Source organism: Terrapene carolina, unplaced genomic scaffold, assembly GCF_002925995.2.
Source record: "Terrapene carolina triunguis isolate 2854851 unplaced genomic scaffold, T_m_triunguis-2.0 Scaffold789, whole genome shotgun sequence".
Lineage (NCBI taxonomy): Eukaryota > Metazoa > Chordata > Testudines > Emydidae > Terrapene > Terrapene triunguis.
In genome coordinates this window covers 5,079,799-5,095,468 of record NW_020665140.1, presented here as the reverse complement: position 1 = coordinate 5,095,468, position 15,670 = coordinate 5,079,799, and the positions used below count along the sequence as shown (strand labels likewise).

Sequence of the window (15,670 nt, the reverse complement as noted above, 5' to 3'; positions counted from 1 at the left end):
CATACAAACATTGGATATTTACAACTTGAATATTATGTATGTAATGTAACATAAAGGAAAAAATTAAGTGCACTTACTTAGAAGTAATAAAAATTAATTGGGGTAGGGGGGAGAGGATAATGCAGTTAGCAGCTTAATGGTTCTAATTGCCTTTGGGAACTGGCATGCAGGATATCATGTTCTTTACACTTCAGTTGCTGATTCCTTGCTTAACATCATTTGAGATGCTGTCATTACTTGGAGATCAAGCCGTTTTACTATGGATCACTTCATACGGCCAATTATCACACTGAGGCAATTTTTACAGATGCAAAAGAATCCCAATTGCACAGCATCAAGGACAGAATCATTTGGTTTTCCAGATGGTTAAAATGACTAGTGCCTACCGCGGAGCCACCAAAAGGCCACCGCAGATATTAGTGAGCCTGTTTTTTGTGTGTGTGTTAGAATATGTCTTAGCATGGTGCTTAACCCTTTGTCACACTTACTTTCAATTAATGTTTACTAATATAGCTACAAAGAATATGAACTTCTCTCACTACTTGTTTTTATGTGCAATTTGATCTTCTCTTTTACTTTTAGTTATACTGTGTAATCTGAATTAATACCAAATGACCAAAGCTGTTGATGGTGGGCAACTAACAAACACTAATGCTTGTAACCACAGTCAACTCAGATTGTTTTCAGAGCCATGTTGTAACAGGAATAAATGAGATCTTGATATGTACTGGCACCTCACAGAGCGGAATTCAGCATTCACTGAGCTTTGAAATTAAGTCATTTAGGCCCAGATTTTTAAAGGCATTTAGGAGTTGCTGCACTCAGTATTGCCTGTCTCATTTTCAAAAGACTAAATCTTCTGAAGCATCTAAATCCTTTAAAAAATGAGGCTTAGGCTCCTAAATCAGTTAGGCATTACAATTCTGAGCACAGCAACACTTAAATACCCTTGGAAATCTGGGCCTAAATGACTTAATTGAAACCTGATTTAAGTCAATGGACAGAGTCCCATTGACTTCCAAGGGCCTTTGGGTCAGCCCATAATGCATATGAGATTTACTCCTTGCAACAAGTAGAGCTGTGTTTTGTAGCTGTTCATGACACACTATCTGACCTAGTAACAATAAAATTGGTTGAACTGTGTTCGCATGGTGTTTTTCTGCAACACAGTTGGATAAAATATGTGTGCAAGACGCTTAACATGCTGCTAACGCTGTTTGCATCACTTCATTATGGGGAAAGACTGAGTAGCTATTCCATAGTGTCTCAATAGGAAGCAGAGTAGCCAGAGGACATGCATATGGAACGGCAGTACCAGCAGTACATGTCCTACTTGCACTATCTTACTGAGTGGAGGGAGGATGAGCCGAACTGGGTAAACATGGACAGAGTCCTATATAAACAGCAAATTAACAATGCCACAAACTGGTTATAGCAGGGGTGGCCAACTTGAGCCTGAGAAGGAGCCAGAATTTACCAGTGTACGTTGCCAAAGAGCCACAGTAGTATGTCAGCAGCCCCCCATCAGCTCCCGCCCTCCATCCCCCAGCGCCTCCCACCCACCGGCAGCCCCGCCTGTCAGTGCCTCCCGCCTGCCGCAGTCAGTTGTTTCGCATGTGCAGGAGGCTCTGGGGATGAGGGGGGAGAAGTGAGGGCATGGCAGGCTCGGGGGAAGGGGCAGGGGCCTTGGGGAAAGGGATAGAGTGGGGGCAGAGGCGGGGGAGGGGGTTGAGCAGTGAGCACCACCTGGCACATTGGAAAGTTGGCATCTGTAGCTCCAGCCCCGGAATCAGCACCTATGCAAGGAGCCGCATATTAACCTCTGAAGAGCTGCATGCGGCTCCGGAGCCACAGGTTGGCCACCCCGGTTATAGGAAGACATCTCTCTGTGAATAGGTGTTGGTTGAAGGTGGTCTATCTACTTAACTCTAAATGTTAAAATAACAAACCTTACCTTTTAACACTTTAAGAAATCAGAACAATTATGCTTTTATTCCTTCCTTGGATTTACTGGATTAAATTCCTGTGCGTTAAAACTCACTAAAAAGTAACCGGAAGATCATATTTATTCTCCTGTGAAATTGTCAAGTTATTGTCCACTTCATTGAAATTCTGAAAAGGGAAACTCTGATCCTAAAAAAACTGCTGCTTTTGCAGCCTTAAATAGTAAAATTAAAAACAGCTGCTAGTCTGACTTTGACTGCTATGAGTTTTGAAGCTGGGAGCCACAATGGTCTGCTGAGAGAATTCCAAAATTTCTGTTGGCCGGTGTAGTGAGGCAGAGTGGCCTCCCTCTGGACTGGAGTGCGAGGGACCACTACACTCCCCTTGGTGGGCGAAGCCGAACTCACCCCGCCCTCCCCTCGCTAGAAGGACTGGGGCGGGACAGGAAGTATAAAGGGAGGGCCCTGCAGGTCAGTTGAGTGGGAACCAGCAGACTAGACAGACACCTGCTGCGGCGCCCAGGAGCTGAATCTATGCTCTGCCACACCTTGCCCCCGGTGGAGACAGACCCAGATGAGGGGTTACCGGGACTACCGTCGGCTGTCTACCCAGAGGAGCCCAAGGACTGGTGGATACCCAGGTACCAAACCCTGGGGAGGTAGGAAGTAGCCCAGGGGCAGCCGACGACTAGCTGGCTACAGGGCTGACCACTTCTAGGTTGGTGTGTTGCAGCTGGATCCCCACTGGCCCAGGGGCAGACCTCTCTGCCACTGCTAGGGCCCTGGGCTGGGACACGGTGGAGTAGGGTGGGCCTGCATCACCTGCCCCCCAAACCCCAGGGTGGCAGACTCCTCACCTTAGGCCAGGAAGCCTGTGCTTCCCGAACATCCCTGTCAGCACCCTAGACTGCCTGCTGGGTGCTCAATCCCTTTTGGAGCCCCCGAGACTGTGTGGGGTGCTCACCCCTACCTGACTCCCGAGACTGTATGGGTTTGCTGGCTGCCTGAGCCTAAAGCCTGCTCCCTGCTCTGCCCCACCCAAAGGGCTAGCTAGGGCTACAGACTCTGTATATTTGCTGGCTGCCTCGACCTGGAGGCATAGGCGATAGGCTTCTACTAGCCCAGCCCCGCCCGAGGGCAGGGGCCTCAGACTGTTAATTGGTGTCAGCCCCAGCTGAGTGGGCTGTAGGCTAAAGACTAGGTCAGAGTGCCCCCACCCAAGGGTGGGGACAGGAGCCTGGACTATTGTTGTGTGGTTGCTTTTGTTAGACGAACCCTGCCCGGGCGGCCTGAGCCTGAAGACTATTGCCCCTACAATGAGGCAGAATGACTTCCAGACCTACTGGAGAGCGAGGGACCACTACACTGGTCCCTGAGTTCTAGTCAAATTAATAGTTATAAGAGAAGAGGTATTACAAATAGGAATTGGTCTTTTTAAAAATTACAGTTTATTACCTGCAATTTGCTAAACATAAATTAGTTGATATTTCAAATAGGGCCCTAGTACTACTATAGTTTGTAATTTTTAGATGTCTTCTTGGAATCATCCAAAATGTTAGAATCCAGATGTTGTAGAGATGGTGTTTGATTCGTTAGCTGTGTAGTACCTCAGTGAGAATTTGATTAATGTGCCTTATTTTGCAAGTGGAACTTCTGATTCAATTACCTCTCATCAAAAGTATAGAGTATGCACCACAGTGAGTCGTGGATGATTTGAATGAGCATATTCTTTAACAAAATTAAACTTTCTTGTGAGCATTTCCCTGCACTGTAATGCTCTCTCTCTAATCTAAAAGTTTCTCTTGGGATCAGCCTCCCTGTTACAAGGGTCAGAAGGGCTGCAGCTAGCCAATCCTGATTACAAAATGAGTCACTGGCTCAGAGATCAAGATGATAGTTCTACAAAGAGCAGCAGGAGGCTGCAAAGAAGGGGAGAACCTCAGAAAATTGTAGAGAGACTACAGACAGTATGAAGGGCTCCTGCAGCGAAGATCTAGAGACCAAGGGTGTTGGAGATGAGAGGAGACCAGACAGCGAGGCTCCAGTGGGGAAACCTGGATGGAGTTTGGGCCTAAAAGTTTAACTTCAGCTAGGAAGAGCAGGGAAGACGGGCTGTGAGGAAAAAGAGCTCCAGCTGTGATTTTTTTGTGCTGATGGACTTTATTTTGGGATCCAGAGGAACGTTAAGAGCTATTTCTGTTGTTAAACTGGCCCCAGGCAGGGCTGGTATTAACCAGAGAGAAGCTCATGTGCAGTTAGTTGTTAAGGGGCCCTGGAGAGTGGAAAGAGAAATAGTGTGTCACAGAGGCCCCTTTGGCCACAAGGGGGTGCCCAGGAGTCGGCCCAACCTTGTTACGCTCTCAATAGTGAGTACACAGTTGGTATTTTTGGTATTTTTAGCTCCATATCACAGGAACCAACATGCAGCCATAGCATATAACTGATTTCTAATATGGTGCCTAGTATGGAGGACATCAGAAAAACAGAATGTTGTAAGAAGAATTATTGTGTAGAAAGTAGATAGAATATTTGTTGCAATAAGAATAGTCAGAATGGTTAATATGTCTGATTGCCAGGGGAGAATTCCTTTTTTTAGGCAAAAACAAACAGCAAAACTACCAGTACTCACTGTGGCTCCAATATTCCAATGTACATTTTTTAGTAACAGTGTTAATGCCATATTTGGATTCTAGGACCCAGATCCTGAAGAAGGTTTTGTGCTTGCAGTTCCTTACTCCCAACTGATTCTCTCATGGTTCTGCTCAGGTATTAAGGTCCACATTTGCAGCTCCCTTTGCAGGATCGTGCCCTTACACACTTATTTGTAAATAGGCATTTTCTACACCTGAAAATTATGCTGGAAGATTATTCAAACATAAGTTAATGTTTACAGCTCAGGTAACTTGGGGCTTGATCCTGCATCAGATATGTGGTGCAAATCAACACATAGCTTTGAAAAACAGGCTACACTCACATGCGAGTAAGTGCACGAGCTTGTCTTCCATAATTCACAATGAAGCAAGCCCCACAGAAGAGAGGAGGATCAAGTCTATTGTGCTAAAAGGGCTACCACCCTATTCCACCCCATAAATACACTTTGTGGAAAATGATGTAAACTTGTTTTCAGACAGTAAGACAATGCAAAAAACATATTCAGAGCAATACAAATACCCCATTGATTTTCATATAACCTCCATTAGAAAAACAAATTCCATAATAACAGCACTGGCCCTTCTTCTGTGTGGTATCCCTTGTTTTCTTGTTTATGAAGGATAGAAGATAAAAGCGCTCTTAAAAATATAAAGTACCCCAGTTATTTTTTAATAGCTGACACAAAGCATGCCCAGAAAAATGACTATTTCCAAGCTGAAGGTCTTTAAAAAAAAAAATCTAAAGCTCTGTCATGATTTTAAATTACTTGTATACATTGCACGTGACCAGAATCATGATCATTTCTAAACTGAGCTGCTTATAAAAAATTGATTGCCCCAATAATTTTATAATGTTTTTAAATTGCAGAAGCCTGGGAATGTTAATCAATTTTGCAATGAAGGTCCTGCTTAAAAGACACAAAAGGGGAAAAAGTTCTGCAATTTTAAATAAAAATGTACAGAATGGACTCATTTAAAGCCGCCAGAGTGTAGTTTCACAAGTATTTAAATCTGGAAGTGAGTCGCAGTCTAATGCAGAAGTCTGAAACCTATTGATTAGTATAAGATGGAACCTGTCAAAAACCGATGCCAAAATGTTCAGAATTGGGTACTTACATTTAGCTACCCAAATTCATTTCTAGGTGCTTAAGTTGAAGCTGCAGGTGCTCAGCATCTCTGAAAATCAGACTCCTTATTTCGGTACCTAAATATGGATTTAAGTGGCTGCTTTTAAACAACCAAGTTTGACCATTTTTGATCAGATCCTCAGCTGGTGTAAACTGGTGTAGCTGGTTTAAATCAGCAAAACAGTGCCAATTTTTAGTAGCTGAGGATCTGGCCCTTTGACCCTATATTCTAAATAAAAGCTTTTAAAGAATTTAACACTTCCAGTTAACTATCCAAAATAACCTTTATGTGCAGAGATGGAGCATATAAGATAATTGATGCTGCTTTGTTCATGTTCAGAACACTTGCCTGCTGCAGCTAAGGATCAAATTCCATGGTTCAGTGCATGAACTGATTGCTGCAGGGGTCAGGAAGTATTTTCTCTCTTCTCCCCCCATGTAGTAGTAATAGTAGAAATAATAATATTTAGCACTGATGATGTTCGCTAGCTAGCTAGTAGAGTAAAGGGGGAAGTGGGCATCACCATAATAAAGCGCTAAATATACTGGTAACTGGCAGAGTGTAGGAGACCAGCCTTGATGGATCACTGATCCAACTGGTACAGTGTGATGAGGATTATGATCCTGTAGTGCATAAATCCTTAATAAGTTAGTCACAGTTAGTAGAGACCTGTGAGGTGGCATGACAAGCTCTAGAAGCCAAAATCAACATAGTTAAGGTAGTGGTCATCCTTCTTGAAAGTACAGTATAGAAACTGTTTACGCAGATCAGAGAAGGTACTTTTTTAATGGACTAGGTGAGGTTATGTGGCACCTCCCTATTAACTGTTCCCCATTAAAAATATATTGTCTTTTAGGCTGCCAGGGCTTAAATATCTTTTGAAGCTGCTATTAAAAGTTTACAATAATATACTAGACTTAATGTTTCTAGCACTGTTAATTCCCAAGATATTCTCTAAACCTAGAGTAAGACATGTTCCCTCTCCTGAAGAGTTTACAATCCAAGATTGTCAAGAGAAGAAGAGATGAGATAGGAACAATCGTTCTGGTTTTATATTTTTTAGTGGGATTTTTTGGTATGTGCTATATGTAGATATATTTTGACTGGAAGGGATTATTAGATATATCAACTTATGATGTACAAATATTTATGTTAAGATATGGCACTGATTTTTTTTATTCTTTCTGTGTGAAAAATAAGAGTAAATAGGTCCATTTTTTATTTTTTGGTTTAAAGTTTAACAATGTGATGCTGTAGCTATGTCACTGAAATATCGGGTCCACCTAGCTGAGAACCAATAACAGCCAGACAGGGATAAGGAAGAGTTGCTTTATTCTGCAGAAGAAAGGAGAGCCTTGCACTTTGGTACAAAGACTCTGTCTTACACACATTTTACAGAACCTTTATACACATTCAGACAAAGGTCCTTGCCGTGTTAACACTTGATTGGTGGTTGTCAGACCCGTGCTTTTGCTATCTGGTCAGTGAAAACCGGCTTGGGACCAGCTCCAACTACCTTAAGGCCTTGAGAGGGAAGACAGTTGAAAAGTTCAGGCTACTGTGTCCTTTAGGTGTCTGCTTCCCCCTAATGGCCGTTGGTTGACATAACGGCTGCTAACTGTTAAGGGGGGGGGGGGATCACTAGTAACTTTCACAGTTCCCCCTTCAGGCCTGACAAGCTTAAAAATTGTCAGGCCCGTTACGCAATTTGCGATCAAGCTGGAGGGACAGATACTGGGTTTTCTTATGGACAGCAGAGCTTTTGATCATAGCATTACATAGGCATTTGGCCCATTGTATCATTATCCAAATAACACATAGAAAGAAAAGAATCCATTTAACAATTGTTCGAAAGAGCCCCGTAAACCATGACCCAAGGTCTGGAAGGAGGTCCTCAAAACTAAAGGTGTGATCAAGAGATACAGCATGGAAAACAACAGCAGCATTTTTAATGGCTTGTAAATCCTGCTCAATTAAGCCAGAATGATTAACATAGAAACAACATTTTTCCCTGATACGAGCACAAGCCCCGCCTAATTCAGCATTCATAGCATCTAACACACGTCTATTTTGCAAAGCTGTTTCTGCCACCTCATCAATCTCCTGTTTCAACTTCTGGAAAGCGTTTATTGATGCATTAGCTATTTTTTCTAGTTCTGCAGAAATATTTACCACTGCTTTTTCTAGCTCGGCTACCCCCAACCCAGGAATGAGCACACGAACAAAGGAGTGAAACCCTGATTGCCTGACTACTAGGGGATTGTTGGCGCGTTTCGCTCGAGTCCTTATGGGGGTGTGTGTGTGAAAAACTTATGGGAATAGCTGCCCAGGTTGAGGATCTGGCTGGAATCCAATGTGTCGTTTACTTGGACATCTGGTAACACCCGGGCCACACCACACCGACCTTGCCAACCTGGAGGGAGAGCTTTGTAGACACTGTGGCCACAGATAAAATACAAGCCAGGGGTCTCTAAATAGAGGGTAAGGGTATTACCGCAACTCGATGGCGCCAGGTCACCCATTCATCCCAGCGCCAGGACTTACTCACTAGGCAGTCCTGGCACCTCCAATGGGAAACATTTAAGTCTCCTAGGGCATGGATATTGTTTAAAATGTCCCCACAATACGTAACCCAAATATGTTAGCTGTGAAACTTGCAAGTGATCCCATGGACTCCGGGCATCCAGACATCCTTTCAAGGGATGTGTGGGGCAACAGAATGCCAGAGTAAATATCCATATAATACATATGTATCTTATTTATGGGGCCTAACGGGAGGAATGAGGGAAACCACTGCCCTTGATAACGAATGCCTGTTGGTTTCACAGTAAAGGCCATGTGCAGGAGACAAGGGGGGGGGTTGGGCGTTCTCAGGGGTATTTAAAGGGTAAAGGGTTCCATTTCTGACCTCAAACTGAAGGGTTTGATTACAGGCGTCCAGGGGAAGGTAGCCCACTTCCCTCCCACTTCCTTCAGCATTTTCCAAACAAAGGGGCAGGTTATACCCGATCCCAAGAACTTCAAAAAGAGGGACCCCCTTAGCTGTCCAGTAATAATGCCAAACTTCAGACCTTCTCCCATATTTGTCATATTGATATTCCCCAACCCATGCCCATTCCGTGCGTATTGGTAGGATCAGAAATGTAGTGTTTTGGGTTGTAACATTGTATCAGAAAACAGACATTTGTTTCTCCTTAATAGCCAGATCTTTTTTAAAAAATGGGATATTATAAATTCTCTAGGGCAGGATAGAATATAGCTTCTGCTTTTCATTTGGATAAAAGATTTAATTATTTTTTGAATGGCAAATTAAAAGTGTCATACCAGACTCTGATCTCTTTCACTTCTTTTAATAAGATATTCAAATTCACAATTATCAACCCCTGTAATAAGAACAATCCAGTGTATTTGTTTGCATTATGTTAAAAAGTGAAAGTTGTATTAGATGGGCTTATCAAGTTTTTGAAAGCCTGATAGGCCTTAGGCCAATATCTGTTGATACTCAGCCAAATGAAAATGTTGGTGTAATGGCCCAGTGATGTCAATTAGGAATTAATTAGGTAGTTGCTAAATTATTTTGAATTTGATGAACAAGAAGTGTGGAAATTCTGCAATGAATTAGGAGCTCCTCCTGTGCCTATTAATTAAAGGTAGTAATTTTTGTTATTAATTTTTAATGGGTAGTAGCACAGCTCAGCTGAGACGGAACCCCATTGGTTTTGAATATAGAACCAGCCCTCACACAAGGATAAATATAAAGAACAACTGCTGGGTAGTGTAGCCTATAAAGATAATGCTTAACTGTATTTATATGGAAATGTGTTGAAATGTAAGTAGGCCCAAAATCTATTTCCTAAAAATAGGCTTGACAATTATCAAGTGATGCCTGGCAAAATATGAGTAAAGTGATATAAGACAATTCAGAGGCAAATTGAAGATAAATTAGGCTATAATCCCAGGTCACATTGTAAACATGTTTTGGTCCTAGTTGGTTTTTACAAGTGTTCTAAACAAAATGTTAATGTTTTGGAAAATGCTATTTGTATTGATAGTTATTGGTATGACATTTAAGCAGGTGTTAATGAAAGATTAGTTTAATGTTAAACAGGCAGTGAGAAAGTAGAAAATGTTTAATTACGGTTAAAAAGGTGGATTAATTAATGCTAATTAAGGGACTGTGACTGGGTGAAGACCTCCCACTGCTGGAGACCTCAGGGTCCTGCCACACTCAGTCCCAGAGAGGAGCAGAAGAGAAGTCCTTCAAGTGGCCTAGTGTGGCTGCAGGGGAAACAGCCAATCAGAAGGGCTGCAGGAGTGGCCAATCAGTGGCCCGGAGGGCTACATAAAAAGGAGTAGCAGAGACAGAGTCAGTCAGTTGCTGCCTGGAGCTGCAAGAGAGAGCACCCTGTTCCTGGCTGGCTGGGAAGAGCAGCAGGACCATGGACAGCTCAGTGCGGGTAGGGCTGAGCTCAGGGAGGGCTGCCAAAGACCAGGAGTGCTAAGAAGAAGCTCCTGGCTCGCAGTGGGGACCCAGCAGGGACTGAGCCTAAAAGCCCTGGGGTTATGACCACATACCAGGGCTGGGAGAAGGTAAAGATATGTCCCCTTGGAAGCAGTTTGTTCTATTTCATCTAATGCACCACAAACTGAGAGACTTCAGGCACACACACTCGATCGGGGAGCACGGGGAGGGGCTGCTCATGAGAGGCAAGTGCCGACCCTGTTAGAGGGGCATTATTATAATTGATTTTAAAAATCAATATGCTGATTTTAGATAGGTGCACCCATCCACCATCAAGGTATTGTTAGAGAAAGGATTATACCCATTCTCTTAATTCAAGGATTGATCTCCCCCAAAAACATCATTTAGACTTAGAATGTGAGTATAAATGCTGTGTATATTGTAATGACTGCTTGCTTAACTAATTATTTAATATTAAATAAAGTTTTTAATTTTGTCATTCGTGTTATTCACAGTCCTCCAGTAAATTACGTTATCCGTAGCTGCCCTGCAGGCTCAAACATTAAAGAATTCAGTTTTGTTTTATTCCTTATTTTTAAATGGCTAATTAGGAACACAAAAATCAAAGGTTACAGTAGCAAAACTATGGATGGGGGCTGGAATGATCAATAATGGGTGTAAGACAACATCGTGTTTGTTTGAGACAGGTAGACACAAACTGCATATGGATAAAAATACTTGTTTCTGAATACAATACATATTCAGAAAGTCATAACGAGGGAAAATAGGAGCCTGCTCTGTAGGGCATGTTGCAGTTATAGAAGAGTGAGGGCCAGATCCGTATCTAGTGTAAATTGGCATAGCTGCATTGAAGTCAAGAGTTCTACTGTGCGCCAATTGAAGATCTGGCCCTAAGTGTGGGAGAATACAGGGTATCCTTGAGTGTTGCAAGCTTCAGGCAAATTGAGGTTAGGTCATGTTGTAAATTAGGCTGTGGAGAAGAGCCAAGACCTGAAGCAGCAGTGGCTTTGGCACAAAGGTTGGCTGTTTGCATGCACTTTCAGTTGGAATGAAAATGCACCAAATGGAAGTCTTGCAGGAGGAGAGTGAAACTGTTATAGGACAAAATGATGGTCCTCAGAATAAAATGATGGGAATTCCTAGGAAGCAGACCTACTTAGAGAGAAGTTGTATTTGGGTGTCTTATGGGGTGTTTGGTGGATAACTTTCTTTCAGTTCAGAAAACCATTAAACCGGAGTTTGGTTTAACATACAAAATGGGAAAAAAACATTCTTACTATATACAATTTGGGCACCACGACTAATCAGTGATAATCTGCTGGGAATTTAAATATTTTAGCTCACTCATGTTTTTATTTCCAAGTGTGTCGCTTCTTGCAGTTGGTTATGTCTTTGTGTATAGCATCTGTAGGCTTACTTGGATTTTCAATGGGAATTGGGCAACTAAACTTGCATTTGTGCCTTTGAAGATCTCTTCCCTCCTCCATATAGATTTGCATACATGAAACATCAGAATTAAACATGAGCAGCATCAGTTTAGTTTTATAGTTGAGATTCCCAATCCACATTTAGATCTATAAGTTTCAGAACAAAATAGACCCATGTAGCTAAATTAACAAAGAATACCATGCCACTGCTAATAATCGGATGCTCATATTACTTAGTGTCTAGAACAATGGCATCCTGGTTCAAAACTAAGGCTCCTAGTGCTACCATAATACAAATAATAATGAGCATGAAATAAGTCAAACACGTGACTTTGCTGCATGTATGTCATAATACAGATATCCTAGCAAAAATTAAGAAGAAAACAGGAACTATTGAATCGTTATTCTTATTTATTTTTATTACTTTATGCAATAGTTTATATACTTGTTCTTCAACAAGAGAGCCTCTTGTTAAAACGATGGAGCAGTACAATTAGTTTAAATTCAGAGTAAACCAGTTTCAGGCCTTACAATCCTATTATTTAAATTTCTATGTGGTTTGGAAGCATGGGTTGTTTTGTAAGCTGTGATTTGTGATTAAATGAGTTTCTCCAAAAACTGGAAAAGGCTAGAAACGAAGGTTTTTCAAATCTCCTGAACATCATTTTACTGGGTCTGGACATTTCCCCCTGAAGCCTAATAGAATGAATCTGACACAGTAAGAGAATAACTTAAATCCTCCAGTGAAATAAATAAAAGTTGTCATTTCCTAAACTTCTTTTAACTATGATGTACGCAGCTTCTTAAAGAACACCAGATACCCAGGGAAGTAATCTTGTGGGCTTTTCAATGAAGGAGTCAGTGATGTTCCAGATGCCAAATGATGCTCTAAAACTGCATATTTATGTTTGGTGGAAATGATGTTACAAGACTCAAACCATTGGCTAATGGAAATGTAAAAAAACCTTACAAGGTTGGTACCACATCTGCAGTATTTTTAAGATATTGTTGTGTTAGAGTGGAATTGAATGGAGGTGAGTGACTGGAATCTTACAGAAAAAAGATTATATTTGCAGTATATTGTAAGTAGTACAATAACTTATGTACCACGTGTAAGTACTTTAACAAAACTAAGCGTGAACTAAAGGTGTAGTCTTTGTTCAGTAGCCTATATAAAATCAACTGGGTACATTCAGTCTAGTTCCCAACTGACAGAAGTCCACATCACAAAAACACCACCAATTTGACATTATCCTGGAATTCTTGTTGTCCATCTCAGCAAAGAAGCTGAGTAATTAATGTGTATAGAGACTGAACTACAGGAGAGATGGACACTCACTCCACACCTTAGAGATGCTTCCTGTAGGTCAGGCTTAACGCACATGTAAGATGGTGTCGAGAAATTTTCCTTGCCATTACATGCGCTGTCCCTGTTCTGTGGGGAAAGAGAGGACTTGAGTTTCTTAAGCTTGCTATTTCAGCAAGCAGTATATTCTAGTTTCTTTTATTTTGAAGGGGGAAGGGAAATCAAAATATTAAGAGCCTGACCAGACATTTCAAATATGGGTGCAACTTAGGTTCCCAAGTAACTGATTTGACTTTCAGAGGTGCTGATCATGTGCAAATCCCATTCTCTTCATTGGGAGTGATTGCATGCTCAGCACCTCTGAAAATCAGACCAATTATCTAGACACCAAACACTTTTTTTGCCTTATAAACAGACTACAAAGGCAGAAATCACAGTCCAGGGTCATGAGAGAATACAGCAAAGGAGAAGCATTTGCTGTGGTTCTCCTGGACTAATTAAAAACAAAAACATGTCTCAATACAATATTTCATGCCTATGTGGTAATACTTTGATACAGCTGCTTAACTAATGCTGATATCATCAGCTGTCACTTACTAAAAGAACCAATATAGAAATTAAATTAAGCAAGTGCTTTTTTGCTTCCTTCTGGGGAGGTCTAGAATGTGCAGGCATTTAAATAATACAGCAAAAGAAAAACACAATGAGATAAAACATATCCTTTCCAAGTGTGTCCTGGGGCAGGGAAAAAAGAAGCAATCATGAACATTGCCATCATTACAACACATTAAGACATACCCATATTCATTTAAAACAATTGCATACAGTTTTCAATTTTTTGGACAATAAAGTTTTAATAGTGTGCCAGGTGCTATTTTTTTGTGTCTTTCCCATCTTGAGGATTTACACGGTCTGAGATGGTCCTTTTGTCAAAATGGAAATGCTCTGATTACTTAATCAGACAGTGAAGAGTCTGCTTTTGGTTCTCAGTTGCTTTCGAGCATGACCAGAGAAGTTAAAGTGAACATAAAATTATCACCAGGAACCTACATTTAGTCTTCAGAACAGTCAGTCTCAGTTCATGGCAAAACAATTACCCTTGCTTGTTGCTGGTACAGTCCTCCCAACAGATCTGGCCAGCGCTTTGCTCCATTTGGAATGCGGGTTGGTGGTGGAATGTGGTAAATTTGTGACCCCTCTTTCTTTTCTTTTTTTAACACCAATATTAGGAGCTGATAAGGAGGACACTGGCCTAAGGCCTGGGAGACCTGGGTTAAATTCCCTGCTCTGCTACAGACTTCATGTGTGACCTGTGTGTGCTTCAGTTCCACATCTGTAAATAGGGATAGTCGGTCTTTCCTACCTCACAGGGGTCTTTCACTAAAGATTGGGAGGCACTCGGATGCTACAGTAATTGGGAACATATAGGGCTAAGATTTTCTCACGGAAAGGTCATGAGCTAAATTGCAGTCTTACATATAAGTACCTTAGGCTGATTGTCATCTTTAAGAGTTTCTTTTAGATTTTGTCATTATTCATTATGAGCCAGTGTGCCAAATTTTTCCACATCATCTTTAAAAACAAACAAACAAAAAATGTGCACATTTTATCAGAGGAAAAATATTCATCACCTTAATACTCATTTGTTAAGTACTAAGAATAAATGTCTTCTTAATCTCATAGATTGTGTCTTTACATACAGAGCCAAATCTTGCAGTTCTTACTGATGAAAATCTCCTGAGACTGTTACCTGCATAGGGCTCCCTGCCTATACCCTACCCGAGGGCTCAGGGCGTGACCTGGTCAATGTAGGCACCCCTACCCTTTCCCTACTGAGTTCTCAGGGTGTAAAGCACCTATCCTTTCCCACGGGGCTCAGGGAGAAACCTGGTCAATTTTAGTACCTGCGGGCAGAACCGTCCCTAGGGTAAGGTGAATCGGGGTGACAGCCCTGTGCTTTAGGGGGCCCCTCAGGAGGTGGGCGGGGAGGTGAAGCGGGAGGCAGGCGGGCATTTGGGGTAAGGAGGCTAACGGGGAGGTGAGCAGTAGGCGGGCAGTGGGAAGGGGAGGAGACCCCCTAAGAGAACCTCCTGCCCGCCGGTGGGCCCTGCCAATCAGCGCCTCCCCCTCCTTCTCAGTGCCTACCGCGGATCAGATGTTTCACCCGCAGTGTAAGGAGGCGTGTGGGGGGGGAGGGGGAGAGGAGCGAGGGCACAGTGTGCTTGGGGGAGGGTGTGGAACTGGGCGGGGAAGAGGTGGGGGCAGGAAAGGGCGGGGTGGAAAGAAGCAGGGTGGGGGTGGGGCCTTGAGGTAAGGGGTGGAGTGGGGGTGGGGCCTGGGTGGAGCCAGGGGGATCCTCCAGCAGATTAGAAATTTGGCACTTATGTCCTGGGTCCCGCACCCCTCCTAGGGACAGCCCTGCCCATGGGGCTCTGGGCAATACGGATCTGCAGGACCTTTTCCCAGTGAAAAAGCCTTTCACAGCTGTTCTCTAAACATCTATTTATTAGCAACACACAATACGAATACCAAGCAAATCTCTTATGCTCACCACTCCCAACGTACAGACAAATTTCACCCAATGGCCAGGCAGGACCCACTCATCTGGTCGTGCAGAGGGGTCAGAGTTTTAGCAGCTTGATGCTGAATTGCAGTCTGGAAATGGTCCCCGAAAGCATTGTTTTTCATTTACATTATATAGGTAAAACTAGCTACCTCCTTCAAATTTCCTA

At 42.5% G+C, this 15,670-nt stretch overlaps 1 protein-coding gene across 2 annotated transcripts in view; it reads left to right on the top strand.

Moving 5' to 3' along the window:
- CCSER1 (coiled-coil serine rich protein 1) overlaps positions 1-15,670 on the top strand; it is a 1,059,536-nt gene that overhangs the window by 192,847 nt on the left and 851,019 nt on the right. The window lies entirely within an intron of this gene.